At 33.4% G+C, this 15,449-nt stretch overlaps 1 protein-coding gene across 6 annotated transcripts in view; it reads left to right on the top strand.

Moving 5' to 3' along the window:
* The first annotated feature begins 4,498 nt into the window (after positions 1–4,498).
* Positions 4,499–15,449, top strand: part of MEE13 (myosin heavy chain-like protein) — a 263,268-nt gene continuing 252,317 nt past the window's right edge. For 2 of the 6 annotated variants that reach the window (XM_089833369.1, XM_089833372.1), the window contains exon 1: positions 4,908–5,057. The gene's annotated coding sequence lies outside the window, so the exon portion shown is untranslated. Of the gene's footprint in view, positions 4,839–4,907; positions 5,058–5,411; positions 5,437–15,449 lie in introns of those variants that run through there. The other 4 variants (XM_089833370.1, XM_089833374.1, XM_089833373.1 and 1 more) reach the window with 4 other exon arrangements.

Here is a 15,449-nt window from a genome sequence, read left to right on the forward strand (position 1 = left end):
CAGAAACAAAGGTAGAACAAATTATTAAACAATCAACACCCACACTTACGTCCAAATTGAGATAAATAAAGTAAATAAGAAAATAAATGATAATCGTTAGGAAGATCTCTAGTAAATTAAAAATAATTATAAAAGACTTCACAATTTAATTAAACAACAACTTAAAATCTACAGAGAGCGGAATCCTACAAAGCAAACTATTCTAAAAAATTAGTGTTATTTGATCTTTTTACCTGATTGAGAATGATAAAAGACAAGGATTATGATAAGATAGATACCAATATTATCTTTTAACTAATGTTCTAATAAGGATCTTGGCCAAGTATTTATAATTTTGCAGAACTACTCACTCTTTGCGATTAAGGAAAATAATGAACAAGGAATGGAGAGCATCTAAACTTGTATTCGAAAATTGGAAAGCTTGTAACATGATCCTTCTAAAAAAGGGGAAAGTCCTTGATCCAAACTTTTAAATGCTTTAAGGCAAGACAATGTCTTGCTGAAAGTTCTTACATTATTGCTCCTTTTTGAACAAGAATAGTTGTAACTTTTTATTTGTTTAATATAACTTAGTGCTTAAACCTTTTATTGATAAAAAATATATTTTAATAAAATAATTAGATTTTTTTCAAGAAGAAATAAATAATTAAAAAAATAAAATAATTTTTATCATTATATTTTTATGAAAATCTAACAATCTAACAATTTATTTGTAATACAAATTTTAAAAAATTATAAATTAATAATGTAATACATAAATTTTTTATTTGCATCTAATTTAAGTGACAATTATATTCAATTATATATACTACTTCTAATTCTAGCACTTGTTAAAAATATAAAACACCATTTATAATTGAGTCAATAAGCTTATTCTTCAAAGGATTGTTGTCGGAATGTTATGACATCTCGGCATTGTCGGACACCTCAAAAGAGTTTATTGGTGGTCGGATTTACCTTAACACCATGAAAATTGTCACAGTGAAATCTCTATTATTTAAAATAGTTGGTAATAATTAGCCAGAACAGTGATTCTCTTATATTTGTTTTGTTGTGCTTCATTAGTGTTCGTTTCCCATCCTTGCAACATAATTAACCTTCCCCTCGCAAGCATCTTCCCTTCAATTTCTCAACATAACAATCCAAATTTGGTAGAACAAAATATAATTATAATCATTGGATTTTATAATATCATGCTATTTTAACACATAATTCTATAAGCTTTGATTGAGTAGGTGACAACCATTCCTCTTAAAATATTTAAAACCTTATCATGCCATTCAGTCTCTTAAAAAGTTAAAAAAAAACCTCTTTTTTGATGTGCATATTACAAAGTACAAAGGATTTGAGGATGTTCAATACTTACTGCACAAATTATTAATTTCTCTGTTGAGAAAAAGTCAGACATGTTTCCAGTTTCACTCGTGTTGAATAATAGTAACAACAATCACTGATGATTAGTTTTATAAACTATTCTATGAAAAGAAAAAATAGTACAGTTTCAAAGGGGGGTTATTTTCAGTCTAAAAGGGGTGTTGTTTAGAAATTGAGATGTTTCTATAAAATTATTTCTAATGTTTCTTAACAAGAGGATTAGAGATATTAATTATATTTATAGAGGTTAAGTTATAGTTATTTTTTAAGAGTATATTTAAATAATTTAACTTCTCTCTATCTATTTAACTGTTAGTTCTATATGTTCCTTTTTTCAGATTGTATGATATTTTATCAAGATATTCTTATACTTCAATCGAATTATCATCAAATAAAAATTCTTTTAAAGATATATAATTATATATTCAAATTATCTATTAATTTTTTTAATGAATATTTTCAAAACATTCATATTGTAAGCATTGTTCTAATACATAAAGAATGAAAATATTTCTCTTATTAAATATTTAGAAAATTATTTTATTATATCTCTATTTCACCAATTTATTCATTACTTGAGGTACAATTGATGTTATAAGTCACTTGTATAATTACCATTCTAATATAAGCCTTGGTCTACGGTTCATAGTTGAATTAGATGTAGGGTTATGTCCAATAGATCATAATTGGTATTTTAAGATTGAAATCATGATTAGAAATAACATGAGGGTTAAAGTTCTATTAATAAATAGTTAAGATTATTATTGTGGTTAGACTTAATGATTGTTTATACCTTTATAGCTACATAAATGAATTACATTTTAATATAAATTATATGTATATATAGATTTAAAATATGCAACGTTAATAATCTATAAAAATTTAAATATAAATTTAAACTCATATGATCACATTCTACCACATTTAATAAATTTTATTAAATATTTGCTTATAATATTTTAAAAAATGTAACTTTTAATAGATTTTAAAATTGGTCACTTTTAAATATCCCTTATATTGAAATTATCAAGTATGGATCTTATGAGAAATTTTATAAATATTTTTTATTTTACAAAGGTAAAGTCAATTTATAATATTCTTTTATTAATTTAGTTGATAGGCTATTTGTAAGAACTTTGTTTATGGAAATTTAATTTTTTGACGGAAAATTTGCAAGTTGGTCAGGAAAGTTGTTAGTTTGGCTGGAAAATTGAAAATCTTTACCGGCAAGTTTTTATCTCCCTCCACTTTTAACTCTTGTTTTGATATTTATTAGTTGTCATCTTCACTTTTAACTATTGTTTTTCTTTTTCTATATATTAGTTGTGATCTATTCATTTAACTTCTGATTTTTAAAATTGAATTAGATTTTAGTTTTTAAATTATTTAAATTAATTTTTTTTATATTAGTTTAATTTTTCTTTATATATTATTTTTTAGTTTCTATAATTTATTTAGTCAATAAAATATTTGCTAAACATATATTTTTATTATTAAGTATAAGGATTTCAAAAATTACAACAAGAGTCACAGAGTATAAAAAATAAATCGAGACATATTATTTTTTTGTATTTCTCTTATTAATTTTTTATAATAGATTTTTTGATGGGTTTTTTTAAAATGATTATTTTTTTCATATTTGATAAATTTAATTTAAATAAATAATATTTATTAATCTATTTAAAATATTTTAGTAAATATTATGTTATTTAAATTAAGAATTTTTAATAATCTAATTTGTTCACATAAGATTATATTTTAAATATCCACTTTTAACTATTATTTTTCTTTTCTTATTTATTTAAAAAATAATTATTTATGATCTCCAATCATGTTGTGATCTCTATTTATTAAACTTTTAATTTTTTAAATTGATTTAGATTTGAGTTTTTTATTTTTATTTATTTTTAAATAATTATATTAGTTTAGTTTTTTCCTTAAATATTATTTTTTCAGTTTTTATAATTTATTTAGTCAATAGAATATTTGTTAGAGATGTTGAAATTTTTTGATGGATTTTTTTTTTAAATGATTTTTTTTTTCATATTTGATAAGTTGAATTTAATTGTAAAATTTTGAAATTATTGAACACATTTCTTAAGCAATATTCAAATTTCCTAAATATTGTAAATTTTATATCTATGTTTTAATTTTTAACTTTATTTATTTATTTTTATTTTTATTTAAAAATAAACTTATATTTACATTATTTAATGTTTATTCTACATTTTCCTCTTAAATCTCATCTCCTATCGGCGCACTTGTTGCATGTACAAAGACATGCGACTACTAGTTTATTTGTTTGATTTTGTATTCTTTAAATAAAACGATTGATGTTTTACTTATATATAAGATTCTAAGTAGCATAATATGTAAATGTTATATTTTATTGTCTTTAATACATTTTTAAAATGGTGAGACACTTTCCTACAAAAGAAGGATAAAAAGGACGTGACAATTTAGTTGCTCAATTGTTTGAAGGGGAAGGAGGAGGAAACCAAGAAGAAAAGGATGAGGGGAAGAAGAAGTAGAGGAAGAGGAAGGAGGAGGAAGATGAGGAGAAGGATAGGAAGTTGAAGTAGAATGCAAAGAACAAGAAAGAATTCGAAGGAGGAAAGGGAGGAGGGAAGATGCAAAAGGAGGAAGGGGGAAAAGGGATGAAGGAGGAGGAAAGGAAGAAGATGAAAAATGGGAAGAAGGAGAATAATGAGAAGGGGAAGGAGAAGAGGAAAAAGAAGGAAATTGAAAGGAACAAAAAGGTGAAGGAGCAAAGGAAGAAAGGGAAGGAGAAGAAAGAGAGAGGAGATGAAAGGAAAGAAAGGGAAGGAGGAGGAGGAGAGCAAAAGGAGAAGTAAAAAGAGAGGGAGGGAAAGATAAGTAGAGGACATATCATATAGGTACATAGAAGCAAAAGGTATAGAGAGGAAATATAACATAGGGAGGCATAAATAAGTGTCTATGTATTAGGAAGAGAGATATAAAGACGGTGATAGAAAAGTTGGGAGGGAGAATTTATGAATAATTATTCAAAGACATCATTAGAAATATAGAAGACTATCAGCTTAACCCTTACACAAATCCAAAACCTATCCAAAAACTTATAAAAACCTTTACCCAAGATTCAAACGTGAAATGCTAATTTCACCATTACAGATGTATAGAGACATGCGTTTATTCTGTGTATAATACTCATATTCATCCAATGCATGCATATACATCATGTGTAGCATGCGTATTCACTTGGCATATTCTTTAGCCGTAGTAGCCTTAACAGAGACACCCACGGCATAGGAATCTTAGTACGATAGAGGTTAAAAGAATATATATAAGTTTCACCCTTCCATGAGCGCCAACAAAATATAGACTTTCTACAGAGCTTTATGCTTTATTAATTTGCTGTCTACGACGTAATTTGCTCCATATTTGGCTTTGACCGTTCGAAGAATCGTTGGTGCGAATAGCAGGTAAGCGTTAAATCTAATATTTGAAAATTTGCTAAGGAGAAATTCGTGGGAAAATACAGTTAAGACCCTTTCTAGGCTCCACGCTGCTTATAATAATGACTTTCACAATCCTTAATCAATTCTATGAAACCCATGGTTTGTCCGAGTCTAAAATTCACTTGCCAGCTTAATGGAATTAAAAGTTTTGTTATGTTTCCTAGCGGTTTCATCTACTTACAAGTAAGAAATTTGACATCTATTTAAATTTGGGGGAGTTGTAGGGTTTGATTTTCTCGATTTCAGGTTGAAATTGAAATAAATGATAGCGACAATTAGCAGTTTGGTGAAATAATGCTTCCCTTTTTAGAAGCTATTGTATTTTGAATTTGATTGTAATACAGTCATTTGGGTGTTTCTCTAGCACTTGTTTTTTTTTGCCTCGTTTCCCGGTTGTGGAATTGCGTCTCTTCAATTTCTGAAATACTTCAAGTGGGAGTTTATGTTTTATTTGATAATTAAATTACACTAATTTTAAAAATACAAAATTGGACGAGTGAATGTTAAATAATTTTTCGGAGATGTGACCTGCAACATCATCTGCCATAGACAAGATCTAAAGGTTAGGCTTAAGTACAACGTTGTAGAGGGTCTCCTTTAGCTAAAATTTATCTAGGTCTCGCTCTCAGCATCGTTGGTTGCATTATGCAGGATAATGTGATTTCTGGCCGGTATTTTTAGTGGTATTGATCATTACATATTGAATTTAACTGGAAATAGGGAAAATGTGCTTCTGTTAATTTCATTTATGTTTAGAGTTAAACTATGATATTATTTTGGGCAAACATAAGTGGAAGGTCGAGTTAGAGATTTTTTTTTGTGCAAGTATAGGTGGGATGCCAAGCTTTTTGATTGTCACGTGGTTAAATCTCTTATAATCAAATAAATAAAAACATGTTTTTAAATGATTGCAATGCCCACGTAGTATCAGGTGAATTCAGGTACTGCATCGGAAGCTTCGCAACTTAAGCAACTTTTGGCCTACAAACCATGTCTAAGGGGTTTCACTTCACTGTGACATTGGCCCAGGACTTGCACCTGGACTCGTTACACACATTGTCATGGTGAGCATTGGGACTTAAACCCAGGCTACCATATTGTCAATTGCACCACGTTACCGGTAGATGAGGATTGTTGAACTATGAATGCTTATGTTCTGTGGAAGTTATGAAGAAATTATAATGAATAAGCATATGTTATTTGGAGATTTGTAGTGATTGTCCTTGTAAGTGAAGTACGAGAACATTATTTTTACCTATGGACCAACTTAACAACATTTTCTGGATTGGGAATTTGTAAGGATGCAAATAAGGCGCTGTAGTCTGTAGAGAATATGTTATGACATTAGGGGCACCTCAAATAATTTTCACGCAAGTGAATCTTAATTCTTAAATCAAAACAATCAAACATATAATGGAGAATGTACTTAAAAGCGAGGAACAACAACTTGAATATTATACTTATCAATTTGGTCAAAAAGATTTTTCAAAGAGTGCATGTCAATGAGGTGGAATATTTGTGCAGCCTTGCAAAAGTAAACTTTGTCTTGTGTCTGACTGTGATGTTAACTGAAGCTTCATTTTCTTCATGAGTTAGAGTGGCTTCTATCTAAACAAAATTTTGGTAGTACAGGCAGACTTATTTGGCTTAAAGGACGGTCAAGAGACTGATAGTCTATGTTCTGGTAGATTTTGCAGGCTAGGAAGATAGACTTTCTGGCTGTGGTTGACTGTTATGCTGGGACAAACTTTAATGTGTCTTAAAGGTCAAGGAGCTTCTGTTTCACCAATGTTTTCATGGTACTTTCATCCAGCCTTCTTGGAGTGTGGGCTCTTTTAGCACATCTGTCTCAAAACAAGTTGCACACATACGGTGCTTGAACTTTGATTGCATCCTGTTAATTGCTTTGCTTTTGCCACTTGAGCATGGCTCATTGAGATTTATCGGATTTGAGGCAGCTTCAAGTGTGATTCCCTGCTGATTATTCCAGATAACATGTTTAGAAACCAAATGCACGCGTTCTGAAGCATTACCAGCCAGTTCTGATAGGTGCTTGGGTTATTTTCACAATTTTTTCTAGCCAACTCCACCATGAATCTGATTTTGGCTAGAATATGGTAGGCTGGTAGCCACCTCATTTAAGATGTGAAGATAAGTTTTGAAGGCACATGCAAGTGCATTCTCAGTCTTGGTGTGTTTATTAGAATGAGATAATGGATGTACCATGACAATATGCTTAATTACGGGTATTTCTAATCCCCATTTTCCCCTTAAAAGAGGTTAGAAGCCAGGAAGTTAGATATTGATGTCAGTGTTGAAATCCAATTGATAGTTGAAAATAGGGGTATTCATGTACTGCTCTACACAATAATGGAAGTACTGAAATGCAAATACAACATGGCACCATGATATGAGTTTAGAAAACATGAGGTGAAAAATCTAGTTGGTAGGATCAATTGTACTCTACTAAAGTATATTAATCATATAGATTAGTACAATGACATTTCTTTACTTAGTATAAATTATACTGCTCTACACAATAATGGAAGTACTGAAATGCAAATACAACATGACACCATGATATGAGCTTAGAAAACATCTTTGGGAGGTGAAAAATCTAGTTGGTAGGATCAATTGTACTCTACTAAAGTATATTACTCATATAGATTAGTACAATGACATTTCTTTACTTCGTATAAATTATGGCTAGCTTGACCTCTCAATCTGAAAGTCCATGTTATGACTGCTACTGCTAAAGTGAAGATAGAGATGATTGGTGAATTGACAGTGCAACTACTAGAATAGTAGGCGACAAGCGATAGGTGATTTGATTGGTTTGTCAAATCTATGACGAGTGAAGTAGAGCGATCTCAAGATGTTGTGAAGAAGACCATGAAGCTGATATGGTTACAATAGCAACTCATTAGTATGACAGGGGAAGCAATAACATAATGGAAAGGTGATGGACAGGTTAAAGAGAAATGAGTTCTTGAGTAACAGTTAGTTAATTAATGATTAGTGATTGGTATTATGGTTGTAGTGAATCTAGATGAGTCAGTCATCATCCAGTGACGTAGATGTACACTTGAAGGTGACGATTTGGCATCACATTGTCTGATACGTAGATGTACGCTTGAAGGTGACGATTTGGCATCACATTGTCTAATACGTAGATGTACACTTGAAGGTGACGATTTGGCATCACATTGTCTGATGGCAGAGTGTGGAGAAGATTCTAGAGGAAGCAAGTGTTTGGTCAAAATGTGTTTGACCTCTGGCACAAAATTCTATGAATTGGTTGGTGGATCATGTAAATGTGTTTTGTGGCTTAAGATTTGTCTTATATTGTGGTTGGAATTGAGTGGGATATTTGAAATATGTATCGATTTTAAATTCTAGGGCATGGTTAAGGCTGTGGACTTGAAAGTCCAACATATATTGGTAAAGAATGAATAGTTTGTTGTTGATCACGATCGAGCAAGTGTGGCGAAGAAGTGCAAGGTGTGATCCAACTAGGAAGAAGTTAAGTATGTTTGAGATTTAGTGGATTTGATCAAGCAAAGGCAATGCCGTTCTATACATCATTCTTTCTGTTTGTAAAGAACACAACTGGTTCTAGCTTTAATTCTAGTGGTTTGACATTTTGTCAAATACTTATCATGCAAGCTTGATACCACTCCGGAGAGCCCTGTTGGCTCACTCCCAAACTATGTTGAAGAATTTTGAATGTGTTTTGCAACTTTTTTTTTTGGAATATATGATTTTTGGTATTTTCACTTTATTTGAGCACATGTTGGCTCACACCTCTCTTTGTGTTATACACCTTTGTGTTCTTATCTTATCATTGTTGCACATACTTTCATGCACAATGTGTTGACCCAATCGGTCACATTGGCATAATGAAGTATAGTTGGTGAAAATGTGTTGTCATTGATGTGCAACTAGTTGAGGAGTATACACCATCTCATGGGAACCGGTAGACATCTTCACCGGTTCGTACAGGAGAATAAGACAAGGCAGAGGCTATCAAAGTTAGCATGAGGAGTCTTCACCATGACATGGAAGAGCAAGTATGGCGAGAATTCAAAATTGGTTTGTATTCTGACAAGAATGGCGAAATGCAGAAATGACAAAAGGATTGAGGCGAGACTGAGATTAGACGGACAACACTACCAGTCTAGACCCTACATCATAGGTGTCATGGGTTGTTTGTGAACTACTCAACAGTCTGAATTCAAAATTTGAATTCATTAGTTTGAGCGGGATACTCTTCTAGGTTTTCGACACCCATAGATAAAAAAGGAGACCTCACTCATTCAAAAATGCGAGTCTGAATGAAAAAAATGCAATAGAAAATAGAGAGAGCTGGTGTATGACAATAGTGAACAAGTGTGAAGAAAGAGTAAAGGGCGTGAATGGCACACAAAGCCAGTTAGCAGGAAGAACATAGTAAAGAATGAAAGCTATTAAGCATAAGATTGAGATGCAAGGTTACAACTAACTAGAACCAGAAGAGTGGACTATAGACAAGGATAAGAAGAGAAGAGGAAAGTAGAGTGATACAAAAGGATATCGCAGAGTGTGCCCAAGAGACAAGAGGAGATCACGACATCTCATAAGGTATTAACCAGAGATCTATCAAGCAAGAAGTGCTTTATAATATAGATCACATTTGATTGCTCTTTAACAATTGTAATCATATTGTAAGCTCTTAATTGAGCATGCTTTAGTAGAAAGCGTAACTTAAATCCTTTAACAAGGTGCCTCTCAGAAGGAGTGCTAAATCTTGTAACCAGGTAGCCTTGGTAGGTTGATTGTAATCCTAATAGGTTACTGACATTCCTAACGGGATGTGTTCTCGAAAGGAACAAGCTGTAGCTCTTAATTGAGGAACTTTTTATCTGTAGTAAAAGGCTAGTGGATATATTATCCCCATCGTGGTTTTCATCCTCTTATTGAGGCTTTCTACGTACAAAATCTTTGTGTCCATTGATGAATGCTTTTGTTTGTGAGTTTATTTGCTTCTATCTTATTGCATTCATAATCTTGTTAGCATTCAAGTGGCTATTAGTTAGTATACTAGAAATGTTTATAAGAATAATCGGTTTTAGAATCGGTACTGATTCACTCCCCCTCTTAGTATTGGTTAGGACCAACAATTGGTATCAAAGCTTAGACCCTAAAAGTTGGAGGCCTAAGAGCTTGAGGGAAGGTCTACGTCCAACGAAGTCTCCAAACCTAAGAGTGCACAAGATCATATTCGACAGAGCTAACAACTTCAAAAAGGCACAAAGAGCATCATGGTTGACAACATTCTTAAGATTGAGCTGGTCAACTATGAAGAACTTACAAAACCAGGATATTTGGTTGCCTTGCTGAAGGGAGACGCAAGAAACTTGGTAGCAGCACTATCCTCACTGTCTATAGACGTTCTACTTGTCGAAGACATTGGTGCATACTTGAAGGCAAACATTGTAGAACTAGGAGCAGACAAGGTGTATGAGGCATTCTCCACATTCCTGGAAGACGACACATTGAAGAAAGAATGGCAACACTTGATGAATACAGCATTGCACCGCATAATAGAAATCCCTGATTTCATTCGCAAGAAGTGGGTGAGACTAGTACTGAACAGAGTACAAGGAGAATACATATAGCTTGATAGGCCCTACGAAATTACAAAGTGAGTTATTCTCAAGGTAACAAGGCTCAATGACATGGGAGCAGGACTAAATACAAGAAATGTGACACTTGAAGAAGATGCAACATTGATCGGAGCAAAGAAGGAAGGACAAGCACTGGCTATTGATGAAATATCTGACCCTGAAGTGAAGTTTGCCACAATGGCAATTGCATATAGACTTTACTTCTCAAGTAGGGCCAACAATGTACCCTATGGAGCGGTACATGTAGCGTACCAAATCATTCGTGAAGATGCCCCACTTGACTTAGGTGGATGGCTGTATGAGCAACTGGTGCTGAACCTGATGAAGATTAAAGAAAACCCCAAGCTACAACCATTCAAATTTGGAGCTCTCCTAGTATGTATATTTTTCTACTTTGCACGCCAATTTCCAGGACAAGGTGTAATTAGTTGGTTTAAGGATAAGCCAATTTGTGAACAAGTCTGTAAATTGTAGATGATGTTAGGAGATAATAGGGATAATTTGCATAACTCCTAGTCATCTTGCATTGCCTATATATTGAGGCACTCTACATGCATTGTATCCAAATCTGAATATTGGGCATTATGATCATTATTGATTGAATCAATTGATCATCATTTTGCCTATCTCTCTTGTGCTATCTCTTGAGCTTCTCAATCTTGGCATTTCATTTTTGCCTTAAGCAAATTCTTACATGATATAAGAGCTTGAGGCAGATTCGTACACAAACATATAAGAAATGCTGAAATAAACTAAACAACAACTTCTAATAATGCCAACCAAATTTACTGTTTCACACTTATTGTTTGCATTAGTACATTTGCAAACCATTACAGCAGTTTCAGAATTAGAGAATGATTTAATAGAGCACCTGATTGTAGAGTTGGCATCCAAATTTATGTATGCAGCCCAGTCACAACTCCACGTCACCTTCCAAACAGTCCCCTACGTTGCTTTCAGTAGCAATGATGCTATAGCAGCCTCTAGTGCCGCTCAGAATGCACAAACGCTGCCTTATAACAGTGTCGCTCTCACAATGTGCTTGAACGCAGTCCTCATAAGATGATTGCAGCCTATTATCCAGACTTGCAGCAGTAAAATAAATGATCACCAATATTAGGAAAGGGGCGTCCAACAATGTAGAACAATTTTCCACAAATTAAACTTCAGCTCTAAGTGATAATGTTAAGATTTGAAACCCTTGATGTAGACGCCAATCTCAAAACAAAACAACTTATCAATTTGCTACACAACAGCAGTGAATTGGTGCACAACCAGAATCAGTCTCACACACAATTCACCATGTGTTGCAATGGTTCAAAGTGTAATAGCAGAGAGAGAAATCAGTCCTCACAACTGTCTCAAGAAGAAGCCCTCAACAAAATTCACAAAATGAATAAAGTCAATAGACAAGAATGAATTCTTTTTCTCCATGAAGTCTCTTTTATAATACAAAATGCAACTTGGCTTCTTCCTCATTATTTTCATTAAAGAGCCTTCAACAATAAACTTTTAAATCAAAAGCTCTCATTTAATAATTTTAAATAAATAACTCCCAAGCTCATAGCTTCATTAAGATACTTTTCACTTAAAAGAAGACACTTTTCACTTAAAAGGCTTCTTTAACACACCGTCAAATTATAACACTTAAATGATAAAGTCATTTATTAAGACAGTCTTAGTAAATAATTTATAATATAAAGCTCCATTAATTTACCCAATCAATCACTGAAGATACCAATCACCAGGTGCCTCAACTGCACTACTCAACAGAGGCCCTCAAAACACGCTGTCAGCTCATGAGAGTTGCAATGATGAACTGACTTTGCTTAACTATAGGACCCTGCTAAAATGGGGACATTACACTGTTGTTCCCCAACAATTACATCACAAAACTGTCACAGTGTCATAGTGCGGTCCATGCTCTGCAATTAATGGAAATCTACACGATTACAACACCCAATTGCTTTATGGTGCGTTCCATTCTCTATTTCAAAATGTTTACATGTTTTTATGACACCCAAGATCATGCCATAGAGCTGTCATGTATCAGTGATACGTGCCAGAATCTCATATCCTCAAGTGTTGAGGAAGAATACATGCATCCATATGCAAAAATGCTTCATAGCACTGTACATGTTCTCAAACAATAAGTATACTTGTGATACAGCACCTGACAATGTGCTATGATGTTGGCCCATGTTACCCTTACATGCTAGAAGCTCAAACTCTTCATGCAAGAATAGATATACATGCCTACGACACCAAAGTAAACTTTCTGTAGTGCTACTCATGCTCTCAAGAACATGTACATATGATGCAACACTCAAAAACATGCAATTATGGTATCTATGTTACCCATGCATGCCTCATCCCTTGCATTAGCAAATGGAACAGAAACTGCATTTTTCTTTTAATCCAATCACATACATGGTTTTCAACATGTGAAAAATAAATTGCGACATGCTGCCTATGTCTTGTAATAATGTGAATTTCTGAATGATGCCTTCATGCAACAATAAGCTATGCTACTTAAGGTTGCTACCATGCTCAATGGATATGCAACTTTGACAATATTTCACGAAATGTGAAGGCTGGAAACACATTTTACCTCGTACATTATATTCTCTTGTCCTTGCCTACTCTCAAATGGACTAGCTTGCTTACACTCAATCCTCTGAGAGTGAACTCGACTCCTTTCTTGTACAAAAGAGTGTAGTTAGCCTTGTACAAAAACCCAATCCATGATAAAACTTATGATGCTACTATATGTTATATGCATGACAGCAATATGCTCTTACTCCTTGTGGAAATTCAGTAAGTGCTCTATCGAAGCCTATAAGACAAACTCTTACCATAAATTGGTGGTGCAGACTCATGAAAAGGCTGTCTCCTTCTTTCTGTTTCTTCTCTTGCTCAAGTGGCCAGTATTTTGGGTAAAGCTTTGGATAGATCTTACAACATCTGTGTTTCCAATGACCCCTAATCTTGCTGCGGGATACTAGTTGTTGTTAGCTTTATACATATTCAAATTCGGTTTCTTATTACCTTCCTTGAATTTATGATTGCCCTTCTCTTGCCTTGATTTAGGTAGGGGGCTCTATCATCTATCATTGGAACTATTAGTTTCAAGTCATCAAAGAAAACATGTTCCCAAATGTTCTTGTGTACCTTTCCAATGATTATTTCCTTTCGAGAAGGGGATGGTCCATTCTCCATTGTATATTCTGCTTTCCCTCCCAAGAGTTTTAATATGAGGACATCTTTCTGTATCTGATCTTATTGGAATTGCTTACATCTATCTCTCAACTCTTCAATCTTCTCTCTTTAATGCTGAACTCTCCCCAAAGAGCTGTGTTTTTTCCCAAATGAAACTCACAGCTTTCTTGGATGTCTTCAAGCTTCTTCTTTTGAGTTTTTGTCATGACTGCTTTCTTTACACCTTGCATACCTTGAGAAGGATTTGAAGAAACAGGTTATACACAAAAAAAGCTGTATGTGTCACCTAAATATCCCTACAAGCACCAAAGTCCTTGTGGCTCTGATCCCAAACTGTTCTTTAATTTCCCCTTAAACCAGGTTAGAAACCAGGAAACCAAATATTGATGCTATTGTTCTACTTTAAGTCCAAGTGAAAGTGGAAAATAGAAGGGTGACCATGCTGCTCTACAGAAGAATGAAGGTACTGCAATGTGAATACAACATAACACCATGATATGAGCTGGGGAAACTGGTATGAGGGGTGAAAAACATACTTGGTAGAGCAATTTCTCTCTACCAGAGTACATCACCCTCAATTGATTAGTACAAAGTCATTTCTTTGCTATGTCTGTGGTATGACTGCTTCAGCTTCTAATTTTGGGTGATACAACATTCAATTGCTTCCTCTTTGTTGAATTCTAGAACGGTACAATTTTTAATTGTTTTCCTCCCACCTTGTCTTGGACACCTATTGGTTTATAATATATATTAAGTCTTCGAAAGATTGCCCTTACATTCCCATCAAATCAGAAGCTGAAGAGTCAGGAGGGAAGAATCCTTTCAGATTCTGTACTTTTTCCTGGCTTGGGTGAAATTGCCCCAAGTGCCAATTTTGAAATCACCCCAAGTCCTCTGTGAAACTTTCTTTCCATAGTTACCAGGAGACCCATCTCCTACACCCTGAGATGCATCTCAGACACCCCCAAGTACTGGAGAGACGTTTCTAGGTACCAGAGACATCCCCAAATATGTTTGGATGCACAAGGTTTTGGTTGCCATCTCCAAAGTCCCCCAACAAACAATTCATGTCTCCCACCAAAAATATTGAGCAGAAGGCATCATAAAAACTCCTAAATCTTATCCTCTATCATCAACCCTTAAAAATTGTTATTACTTATATGTTTAGTAATGATCATGATAGCCACTATAGTTTTCCAATCAATTTGCTCAATTGCCTCTAGAAAGACTTGTCAATGATGTATAATTATTTCCTTTTCTTGTAGTGTTATGATCTACTAACAACTCTTCATTTAAAGAGATCACATAAATGGTAATAAGAGATATTTGCATAACATCAACTCAATTGTTGGAAATAATGGAAGCCACTGGGTATCTCCAACCTTCTCAAGTATCTTACAGGGACAAATCCATGCGAACCTTTTCCAATTTCAGACGAACAATACAAAATTTCTCATAGTCACACATCCCATATCTTTAGGCATCTAATATAAAATATATATTGAGTTTTGAATTCTTTCACCCTTCAACACAATGACTTTTGACTTTTGTGTATCTAAACTTAATGTTATAATACCACTGTTCTTGTTTTCAAAATTCTCTGTCATGATATTTTCTAGAAATTATTAAATTATTTTTAACAACAATTAACGTCTCCAAGTACCCTCGTCTCCTATTTTTGAAAATTAGT

Source organism: Cupressus sempervirens, chromosome 5, assembly GCF_028749045.1.
Source record: "Cupressus sempervirens isolate cs-2001-9-10 chromosome 5, ASM2874904v1, whole genome shotgun sequence".
Lineage (NCBI taxonomy): Eukaryota > Viridiplantae > Streptophyta > Pinopsida > Cupressales > Cupressaceae > Cupressus > Cupressus sempervirens.